Source organism: Panicum hallii, chromosome 3 (assembly GCF_002211085.1).
Source record: "Panicum hallii strain FIL2 chromosome 3, PHallii_v3.1, whole genome shotgun sequence".
NCBI lineage: Eukaryota > Viridiplantae > Streptophyta > Magnoliopsida > Poales > Poaceae > Panicum > Panicum hallii.
Genome location: NC_038044.1, coordinates 12770053 through 12782416, shown reverse-complemented (window position 1 = coordinate 12782416; position 12364 = coordinate 12770053).

Below are 12364 nucleotides of genomic sequence, written 5' to 3'. Positions count from 1 at the left end.
CGGCTGCTGGGTGGGTTGGTGGCGGCCTAGGCTGCGTAGCCTAGAGGCCCCGAGGTTTTTGAAGCTCTGAATCAGATTTGGTTCCAGCATCGTCTCACGATGCGGTTGCCTCTGGCGAATATCTAGCTGGATCGCCACGTGATTAGATATCACAGATCGGGTCGACGCCGTCGTGATGGGACTTTACTAGCTAGCATTTGAATTACACATCCGTATCATCACATGTACGGTAGCTACGAAAGTGGTTGGACATATTTTGTTTAAGGGGTACTCTTACTACACATTGGAGAGGTTATATGTAAAAAAAATATTTGAAACCAGTTATTGTTCGAGAGTACGTGTAATAAAATAAATAAATAAGTTATTTCTATGAGCGGTAGTGACGTGGATACACGTCTCCCGAAGCACCGACTCAACACGCATACCGAGACTGTGAGCGGCAAAGTTGGTTGGAATTGTATTTTAGTTCTTGATGGATCCTAGTTAGAGATATTAAAAAAGGAAGCCGAAAGCTAGAGCAGTTTCCGCTCTACTGCTAACAAGTGACGTGATTTGTTCGGCACCCTCCGGTTAAAGGGGCTTTCGTCGTATTGATAACTGGTGACATGACTTCCTCGGCAACCTACCAAAACGGTAGCGGTTACTCACCTTTTGATGTTCACTGCAATATGTGCATCTTCGCCTCTGTCTGATCTATAATATGCTTAGGTACTATCTTCTAAGGTTCGGATTTATCATGATTAGAATTGATTCAAGGCTTGGAGAAGGTGGTTACCACCATTACAATTGGGGTAAAAATAGCGGTTAGTTGGTATCAGTATTTAAGCCTCCAATGTAAGAAAATGTAAGAAAATAGACAGATCACATATGGGTCCACACATGAAGAGTGGCTCAAACACGCATGTAGAAACTCTGAGAAAAAAAGGTTGATTATCAGAATTATATTTTAGTTTTTAACATGTTCCACTAAATATGAAAGGAGGTCGAAAGCTAGAGAATTTCTTTGTTGTATTGATAACCGGTGATTTGACTTCCTTAGCACTCTACCCAAAAAACATTATGAGCGGCCTTACTCATCTTTAGAGTTCAATGTGATCCATGCACCTTCACCTCTATCCGAGCTGTAGTAATTAATTAGACAATATCTTAAGGTTCATATTATATTTATCATGATGGTTGGAATCAATGCACCTACACTAGAATTATCAGTTGTATAGGCTTAGCGAAGGTTGGTTTCACAATTCTGATTGGGGCATGAATAGTGGCTGATTACAGTTAAGGTATAAGTATTATAGCACTCATGCAACAAATAAACAAATTATTTTTGTAAGTAGAAGTGATGTGGGTCCACGCAAAGCAGTGGCTCAACACACATGTAAAAGTTACGAGGGAGAAAGTTGATCATAATTCTATTTTAGTTCTCAGAATTCATACTCAATATGTAAGTGAAAAGGAAGCTGAAAGTCGGGGCGCTTTATGTAATGATAAACCAGTGATTTAACTTGCATCCAACCCTACCAAAAATAACGTTGGTGGGCGTGTCTCGAGGTATGCCGAAACTAAGGCCGAGAAAGTTAGTCATAATTGCATTTTAGTTCTCAATAGATCCACTATTAAAGGAAGCCGAAAACCAAAACCTAGAATATTTTTCACTTTATTGTTAACCGACGACTTATCTAGCTACCCACCTTTTTTTCAATGAACTTAAAAAAAATTCGACGAACACTAGCTACCCACCTTACCAAAAACAAACATTGCATTTGCTCTTATTCATCTTTAGGTGCTCAACTTATCATTGTGGCATGCACCTACACCTCGAGATAGCGATGCTTAGACAACCCCTTTTAAGGTTCCTACTCATCATGAATGGAATCAGTGCGGTAGTCATCTCGGTTCAGCATGCTAGCTTCCATTCCTAACTCCATTCATTTCTTATTTTTGAAAAGTAGCACCGATTGCAAGCTTAGAAAAGGTTGGTTCCAGAATTCTAATTGGGGTATGAGTAGTAGTTGATTACAGTTAGAGTATGGGTATTTGGGCATCACAAATAAACTAGTTTCGTGCATATAAACCAACTAGTGACTTGACTTGGCACTGTACCGAAAACAATAAGCATGGTGGCGGCCCTTATTCACTTAAGATGTTGAATGTGATATGTGCATCTTCGATCACCTCTACTCGATCCATGTTGATGCTTAGACAATCCCCTTTAGGTTTAGATTCATCATGATTGGAATCAATGCGGCTAGTGGGAGCATCATAAGCACCTTGGCACAATGGATAACCAAATTGTTTTTTAAGAGTCTGTTTGGATACCATGGGCTAAACTTTAGTCGAGAACTAAACATTAGCCTCTCCTTTTTTGTTCCAAGGTCTAAAGTTTATATCAGGATGTTGAAAAGACACATTTACCCCTAATTAATGTCCCATGAGTGGTAGAGAGAGACTTGGTGGGAGGATAGTGTGTGTCTTTTGCACCCCTGAACCACTTTTAGATCCTTTTAGTCCCTTTGAACACACCTTGGAGGGGCTAATGGTCTAATAAGATCTAAACTTTAGACATGCATTTTTAGATCACCTGTTTGGTTTTTCAAGGTCTAAAAAAGACTAAAATAATTAAACAGGCCCTAAGTGTTGGTGCCATTGGTCCAAACGCCCTAAAGCACTGGCTGAACACGCATGTAGAAGACATGTGAGAAAGGAAGTTGATTAGAAGTGTATTTTAGTTTTCGATGGGTCACACTCTAGGGATATAGACCGAAGCCGGAAGTTGTACCTTCTTACGGTATGAAAATTAACCAGTGACTTGATGACCTGCTTCATCCTAAATAAATTACGGTTGGTTGGTTGCACTTACTTATCTTCAGATATTTCATTGTCATCGTGTTCCACACCACGGCACCACTGCACCTACCCCTATTTACGGTGAATATTCATGGTTCAGATTTTCCATGATTGGAAGCAAGACCGATGCGCAGATGGGTAGTAGCACGATCGATGGTGAGCTTAAAAGGAGGTACTAGTCTCATAGAGTTTGGATTGGGGTACAACTTACGAGTTGGAGCGGGCTTATATTACAGTAACACAAAAGGTAGTACTGGACAAAGAAACACGTTCGTGTCGTCCACAGTACTTATATATTTTGGGCCTAGTTGGTTGTTGGGTTTTCTTTTTTTTTGCGTCCATGTTAGGCCTGTCCGCGTGAATTGCGAGAGTTTCTGCCATTGGCCCAGAAAGTATGCGTAACGGGGCCTGTTACACAAGTAACGGCCTGTTAGCAAGAGAAGAGAGAGAGAGAGAGAGAGAGAGAGAGAGAGAGAGAGAGAGAGAGAGAGAGGGATCGTCAAATGTTGGGCCTTCACAAGAACTGGGCTATTTGTCCATTTTTGTGGATCGAATAATGGTCACCGAGCAACACATCTGACGAATACATTCAGGTATTTGTCTATTCGATTCGACAATGGACTTCCAATGTGAAATCCTGCAGCAACCTGCGGCCAAGCTACTTCAGTAATCAGCAACAGTATTCAGTCAGGACTTGCATGAAACAATGCAGATCAGCAGAGGCATACGGCATACCCAAATCCAAATTCCCATCACAAATCCGGACATCCCCCCGACACGACCAGGGAGAGGCCTGCCCACATTTTTGCCGCGGCAGCGCCACGCCCTAACCACCACGCTCGCACGCACGTCGCCGTTGCCGTGAAGCCACTCATCGTGCGCGCCGGGCGAGCGAGCAAGCTCCGAGTCCGACCGATCTCGCCTGCAACGCAACCCACCCATCACACAGGCAGCTCCCGCAAGCAACAGCGCCTTTTGCGCCGGGCGCGCGCGCGCGCGTGTCCGCCGGTCTCCTCCCTCGCGTCGCCCCGGTGCCGATCTCGCCGGGGCCTACGTGTGCCCCCGCCTTTCCGCTCGCTTTTCCCTTCTCTTTATGGGAGGCGAGGAACACGCAACGAGCGAGCCAGAGATGGGGCCGGCCCTACTGTAAGCCTGAAGGAAAGAAAGGCCCGGTGCACGTCCCGCGTCGCCTTTACTCCCTGACAGGAACCCCACGGCGGCGAGCGCGGCCCGGCGCGCCAGGTGTGCGACGGCCGTGGGGGCGTCGTGCGCCCGGCATCGGCGGCGGGGGGCACAGTTGTGCGCCCGTGGAAATCGCGAAAAGGAGGTGACGGGGCAACAGCGCGTCGCGTCGCCTTCTTGAAACGCTCAAGCTACAGCGATGCCTGCCCGTTGACGTCGAGGCCCGGCCCGGGCCGGGGGGAGGGAGCGGAAAGGGGGCGGACCGGACGGTGTAGCTAGGAAAATTGGAAGGCGCTCGGCATCCTTTTCGCGCTGCAGGAGGGGGGACAAGGCAGGGGGGACACGGGCACCCGTCGTCGGGCCCATACGGTACAGGGAGTGAACACGAGAAAGCAAGCATGGTGGGCACATCGACACACACACAGTGCTGTGACAAAGAAGCGAGAGGCAATGCGAGTTTTATCTCTGAATGCTGCACCTGCACACCACATTGCCTCGCTTTCTTCTCCCACTGAACTCTGAATTTCGCACGAGATGGACGCATCTGGCAGCGTCGCCAGTAGTCCGACCCGACCCTCATCACTCAACTCTTCTCTGGACGAGAAGGACCGGTGCTCGGGGGGTTGAGATCGATCCCTCAACCTCCCCTTCTCCTGGTTAGTCGACGGATGCCGGCCGTACCCTGACGAGGTGCAGCACTAGACACTAGTGACACTCTGTCTGTCAGAGGAGAGAATCAAAGATCGGATGCCTCGGTTGCCCTGCCTGGCGCTCCTTCCCGTACGACGGGGCCTGGTCCTAGCTAGCAGGCGTCGCAGTACCCTCCGCTCACCGCACTTGGCGTGCCACTCAAGTCAATGCGACGCACGGCGGCCCTGACCACGATTTGCAACCCAATGCGTCCATGCATGGCCCATCCATCCATCCATCCATCCATCGGTGCTCCTTTTCTTTCTCCTCTTCGCGGTCCATCAGGAATCGATGGAAATGCGGGGGGAGGGAAGAATCGTTGATTCGTTTCCTCGCATCGTCCACCACGCACGACCGTGGCCAGGGAAACGTCCAAGCGGGTCGGTCAGATCGCTGTTCTCCGATTCCCCGAGCACAGGGCGCCGGCTAGGTTACCCTCCCCCGCGGGCGTGGGCGTGGCCCAGGGCGGGCGCCTTGGCATGGTTGGGCGACCAATCGATCGATATCCCCGTGAACATTCCGTGCCTGTTGCGGATTGCTGGCGAGCGCTAGCTCGTCACCGATCGAACGCGACAAGCTGTCGACGGAGCAGGTGGCAGTCCGATCGGCGAGGCGAGGCGGCTTACAGCTGACGAGCACAAAGCAGGCGCAAAGCGAGGCGCGAAGGCCACGGTTTTTCCATGCCCTTTTTCCATTCCCTGCAAAGTTTGGACCCTTTTCCGCCGGGGGACAAGCAGATTTCGGCGTCCTCTCAATTAGACAAGGAAAAAGTCAATTTTATTTTCTTCAACAATTCAATTCGTCCGCTTAACCTCCTGAGCAAAATTTAGACTCAATTTACTACCCCAACAGTTCCAATTAGTCCAATCTACCCTCTAATAATATTTCTCTTCCTTGTTTCTTCACGTACGAATTGAATTTTAAGTTCAAATTTTTTGAGTGGACAGAGAACATGATGTCATATGTTAAAAATATATTAAATATTTTTTATAATTATTTTTATAATTTGAAAATATTTAACACGAAATTTATCAAAAAATACAATTCTTCATGAAAAATATTTATAAAAAAATTATAATGTATTTTTCTAGCATAGGGTATCATATTATAAGTTACATTGCAGACTTTAAAGTTCAAATTCCACTTGTAAGTGGAGAAATAAAAAAGAGAAATCTTATTAGGGGGTAGATTGGACCAATTGAAATAGTTTAGGGTAGTAGTTTGAGCCTAAATTTTATTTAGAGATTAAGTGGATAAAGTGAGGGGAGTAAAATGGACTTTTTTTCCATTAGACAATTACGTTTGACAAATTCACCAGCCCCGCCGAGTGGCGTGCACGGGTGCTCGGCGGTGTCGCGCACGGTGGCGAGCCTGGCGACCGACGACCTCCGCCTGCCTGCCTGCAGCGCGGTACGGTGCAGAGCTCTCGGCGGCGCATCGATCGGGAGGAGCACGAGATCAACGCGATCCATTCCCAACGCCATGTGTGATCATCGCCACGGCGCGCTCGGGTGCCGTGAAGACTGAAGGCACGACAGGTGCACAGGGTAGGAGAAGAAGGTGGCGAAGACTACTGAAGAGCTCACCGCCGGCCGGCATAGCTAGCTAGCTGCCGACACTTCACTGGTCAACCTCCCGAATGCGCCACGCGGGCCCCGCCACCGCGCCGCGCGCACGTCAGAAAGAGGAGGGGGCAGTTTGGGCAGAACCTTCCGGCCTGACGCCGTCGCACGGGCATTGGGGTGGCGTACCGAGCTATAGATCGATCGATCGCCTCCCCATGTAGGAAAGCAACGTGCGATCATTTCCTACCTTTGGCTGGCTCATCAAGCTCATGATCAGCAGCAGTGCCCTGAAAGCGCCGGCGGCACGGCACCACGACGGACACCGCACGCCCTTGTCCATGCACGCGGGCAGCGGCATGAGGAACAGTGACGGGAAGGGGGCAGGTGGATGTCTGCGTGCGTGCCGAGCGAGGTCCCCCTGCTGCCGCCTGCCGTGCCTATCCAATTCCCAATCTGCAGGCAGAACTCTTCAGCAGCCTGTCGCCCTGTCCTTTGTAAAAAGAGGTGTCTGCAGTGCTACGCTATGGCCAGATGATCCTGTTCACTGGCAACAGGTGCCGGCTGCACCGCGCCACGAGCCATCGCCGAGTCCCCAGCTCCTGTGCCTGATGGATTCAACGGGCAACTGCTACTGACTGACGCACTGGCAATTTGGCGCTCGGTTTTCCTGCGCTGCTGAGTCACCCGCCGCGGTTGCTTCATTTCGATTTGCAGCTCCGAGCAGGGACAGCAACGACCGAAGCGGCGGTCCGCATCAGGGAAGGATTTCATGGCAAGCAACCGGCATGCATGCAGGCCGCAGCGTCTCGGCCGCCATGGACCTCCCGGCGTTAGAATATTACTTAGAGGTGGTTGGGGCCCGGCCTTTTCACTGGGAAGTAATAATGATGGCCTCCGACGGTGACGGCCGGGGGGGGGGCTCGGGTTCGAGGTGGCGCCGCGCGATCGGACGCAAGGGGGGAAATATCGCTTGGGGGAAGAACACGAACAGCTAGCGCGAGGCCGAGTGGGATCGGAGCTTCGTCAGCGATTGATGACACCGTGCTCTGAAGAAACTGCACGCACGCCGCTTGTCATCAGAAGATCTTCTTTTTTCTTACTAGATTTTCCGATGAAATTAGGAAGCTGCGATTCTTCCTCTAGCTCGGCGGTAGATCCGCTCGGTGGAGCGCTACCCACCAGCGTTCGAGCGCGAGCGCTCGCACCTGGTGTCGCGTTGAAAAAATTCTCACATCTACTTCACATCAAACTAGGAGGTCTTACCCCGTCGGGTCAAATTTTTTCTTCCTCTCGCTGAAAATGAAAAAAATCTCCATAATGATTGCTCAAGTCATTATTAGCTATATAGGCCTGTACTGCTAATTCAATTACGCCTAAGCTGTACGAAAATCTGCTCCGGCCCTGCTGTCCAGAGATATTCGCATACCATCGTCAAGATTCTGGAAACAGGAGCTTCAACAGCTGGGGGAATCAAACGCCTGAATGATTTGTCGGTAAGCTCGATCATCACCCCGGAATTGATTCCCCTTCTAGATTGACTGGCTATGGAAGGAATAAAATACTATCTGTCCAAGCCAAAAGTAGGCTGCTACCACTCCCATCAGTGAAAAGAATGTGCAAGGCCAAATGTTAGCATCGGTTTTGAACAAAATATCGTCCAGTAAGTCTGTAATTACAGGACATATAGATTACTCCTACATTTGAATAGTAACTCCTTTTCAAATATATACTTTTCCAAAAAAGTAAAAAAAAATTGAGTATTATCATGAGCTACCTTGGCTGAAACAACAAGCCAACAGGGAAGAAATTTTTGATAAAATAAAAAGGTGCAGAGATAGTTCTAGCGCCCTGCTGCTAGGAAAAGTCAGTCTAATTAAATTAGGTGAGCTAGCTAGCTAGCTTCATTAGTGCAGGGTTTGGTTCTGCATGGCTTGAACGGACGCCACCCCTCTCCGGCCGGCCATTGCACCGAACGGCTTAATCATGCAGGTTACTCGCGCAAGGCAAGTGCACATCACGCTATCTGTTGTGATGGCAACGGCCATGCCGCTGCACACACCAACAACCTCCGTCGCCATGGGTTCATAAACAACCAACATGTGGCTGCTCGTATTTAATAGTCTCTATCTATATGATCCTGATGAGCTTATTTGTATGCATATATATTTAATTCAGATATGGCGTTTATATAGCTCGCATAACTTCAAAGAGGGGCCAGCATGATGCATGCCCCGTCCCTTTTCCATGCTCTCGTTCTCACCCTCATCCCCCTTTCCTTTCTAGAGGAGGCAAGTCAAGATCAGGGCCTCGAGTGAGATTCTAGCCGGATCTTCTTCTTTTCTTTTTCTTTTTTGCCCACAATAGGGACATGCACTTGCAGAGGCCAATCGAGTGGCGGTTCTACGTGTTCCGTAGATTCGGCACACGACGTAGTCTAGTCATTACAATAACCTCTTATCATGTGCGCTAGTAGGCCCTTAGCTTTTTGTGTTCTTTTGTTGCCCTTTATCTTCTAACACTACTTGTGTAACCTGCTGTGTTGTGTACTTCAAATATAAATAGATACAAATTGACTAGTAATTTACCATGCAGCAGCATGGTGTGTGTATCGTACATGTAAAACAACAGTACGTGCTAGTACCAAACAAGCTGGAGTTTTCTTGAAGAAATGAAGAGATCAGCTAGCAAAAGGCACGTACACACACTCGAGTCATCGATCAGTCAACAGACCACTCTACCAGTGAAGCTAGCTACAACATGACAAGCGAAATGATTACCGGTTCCGATACAGTTGGTGTACGGGAGAAAATAGGTGGCATGCAGCGCATGCAAATTGACCCGGCGATAGCTCATCAGGTCGCTGAATCATTTCGCAGGCTTGCATCTGAGATCATTAGTAGTAGTAGTAGTAGTAGTAGTAGTAGTAGTAGTGGGTCTAGTCGCGCCGGGCGGGAGATCAGAGTCATTTGTGCATGAGTGGAGGCACTCACCGGTCAGTAACCGACAACTTACACGTTTGGGCGAGATGATTAGTATAGGAACGCTTTACAATTAATAAAGTAAGCAGCAGCAGTGCCGACGACGACCCGTTTCATTTCTCGCCGTGCCTTTTTGTTTGTTTGGTTTGAAAACGCACTGCACGGCTCCGGCTGGGCTCGCTCGCTGCTGTGTGTAACCGCTGCGCAACTCGATCGGACAACGAAAGCGCGCCTACCTTAGCTTGGTGAAGTAGGAGTAGCTTCAAACCTCGCCAAAGGAATTAGCAGGACAGCAAAGCCGCTACGAGCCAGGGGCTAGCAGACATGGATGCGCGCGTGCGTGCATCGATCGTCTCCCGGAGATGGAGATGGAGATGGAGATGTCGGATCGAGCAATGGACTGCCCGGCCTAACTCCCAATCCACCAAACAAACCGTTTTGCCATGCACATTCCCCTTCCCCTGAGCAGCAGCTTTAACTTGCAGCTGCGATTTGCGCCGAAATTAAACGAGGACCAAACTGATCACCGAGCAACACCATACCGATCGAGCAGCTGAGCCTGTCATCAGCTAGCGTTTTGTCGCTAATTAATTAGCCTCTCCCGATCTCGCGTTACCTGACGAAGTTTGCATACGCATGATGGGGTTTTCCTCGTACAGCTAATCTTCTCCGGCCGCTAGCTGCAGGCACACGGATCAGGCGGCCGCATGCACGTGCACGTCGGTGTCGCGCCACCAACATGGGAGCTAGCGAACGAGTAGCGCAAACGCGAGCCGGGCGTACGCCAACGGCGGAACGGGGACCGGCGCCGCGCGTACGCCGTACGTAAACGAACGGCTGGGCGCCGCACCGGCCACGACGTGTTGGTGCGTGCATGGAGGTCGGAGGAGTAGTGCAGCAACAGGTGTCAGTAGCCACACCATGCAGCGCGCGGCTACTAGTAGTAGTAGCTAGGGGATACGGGCTACGTCCCTGATGACCTGACCAACCGCCGCAGGCCGGCGCAGTCGTACCTCGTACGTACCCGGTCGTCCGAGCCTTGGAGCAGGCTCGAAGCGACCGCGCGTGTCCGTCGTCGCGCCGGCCGGCCGGCATGCATGCCCAATGCCCAAGCTTAGCCTCTCGCGCGGCCGTGCCCGGCCGGCCGGGGCGCCTGCGCGCGCGCGGCCGCGACCGGCCACCTAACTCGCGCTCCATCGCGCACTCACCCGTGTGGTACGACGACGCTCGGCGAGCCGAGGAACGGCGTGCTGGCTGGCTGCTCGCTTTCTCCGGCTCACGCTTCCTCCCCCTTGCGCGCAGCCCCCTTGCGGTTGTGGCGTTCGCAAGTCACCTCGACCTCATGCACGGACCCGGCCTCGATCTCTAGCTCTCTCGGCTAGTGCTAGCCAGTAGACGCTATCATTCGATCGCCGTTTGCTCCGCAAGCTACGTAGTACTAGTACGTGCACCATCTAGTTGTGTGCGATCGATGATGCATCACCACGAAAGCACAGGCACACGCACACATGCAACGCATCGCAGCGCTCGGTTAACTGCAAGCTAGTGTTACAAGCATCGGGTTCCATGCATGCATGTTCAGTAGCCGCAGCAGCAGTATGTACGGACGGGAGGGGTGTTTTCTTCCGTAATTTGGATGGCTCCGTCCGTGCGCCGCCGGACGGTCTGCTCGGGGAACTGCTGCATGCAATCGGCTAGATCGTTGCCAGCAGGAGCGAACGGCCGGCCGGCCGGCCCTACCGGCGAAACATGTGTCAACCAACCCCGTGCGAAACTTCAACGCCTTCCATCTCCGACGCGAAGGACAGCACGGTGCTTTCTGGACCTCGCCGCTTCTCGCTGGATGATTGGCGAATCGATGGGTCGCGTACGGCAGCTGGATCAGAGAGAGCAGCGCGGCGCGCACGGCCGCACCTGCAGTGCCGTACGGGCGACTCGATGCACCCCCGTCGTGCGCCGTGCCGCTGCTTTCTTCCTTCTTTGCCGTTGTGGTTGCAATCGGATCGGGATCGGATCGTATCCATCTACTCCTGCGATCGCAACCGTCGACGAGGGCGTGCCGGGGCGGCGCAGGGCCTCCTTTTCCCTTCAAGTCCAAGGATCAGGAATTCAGGACCGGAGATGCCATGGCCTGCTGGGGCCCTCCGGCGACCCTGTGTTGTCTGCCCATGGCTCCAAGCCTGCAACACAAGTAACCGCGGTGTGTTTTTTCCACACTTTCCAGCGGTAACTTTCAGGGCTTTCAGCTTTTCATTCGCTTCATTTTCTCCTCCGGTGACAGCAAATTACTACCGCTGCTGACCTGCCCCCGCCGACAGTATCGGGTGGCGCTGTACTGCCGGTACGACCGACACGGGTTACACGGTACCGATCGAGTGTTCGTCTTTACACGCACCCAGGTCATTTTTTACTTTAAGACTGAAGTACGTACCAGGGTCAACAATGTGATGCATACCAAGTACCTAGTACGAACAACTGGCACGGTAAAAAAAGAAAGAACGAAAGAGTTGAGGTGAGAAAGTTTTTCTGAGCACTGTTGTCGACGCCGCTGCCTTTCCATCCCTCAAATGATTGTGCGCTTATTCACCGCGGCAGAAATTACCTTACGCGTCTTTCCTGTCATCTATCTTTCTCTCCTTCTCTCGACTTCAACTGCAGCGAGGTCATCATTAACGAGAACGAGGCGTGCCGCGCTAATTTGACAGCGAACGCATCAGTAAAATCTGCTGCCTGCCTGCACATAATTTGAAACCGACGTTACCGTCAGGGTTTCCAGAACAGATCCAATCCAATCCAGTTGGTTTATTTGCCCGGTTGGTTTCTCCGCTGCGGATCCGAGAGGCCGAGTCGTTAAATCCAGCGGCGTCAGTCACTGCTGCCCGCCGCCACGCAAGCCGTAAAAACGACCGGTACTCCGCTTCCAGTACGGTGAACCGGGCCACCGGCTGACACGGATGACTGCGCCGTTCCCCTCGAAACAATTTCTTCCGCGGCGACAGTGCAACCCCAACCGTCGGCGGCGGCCGCTGTCGCCGGGCTGACGCGGCGGCCGCGCCGGCGATCGTCCGCTTCATCTCACCCACGTCGGATCGGCTGTGCTCCTCC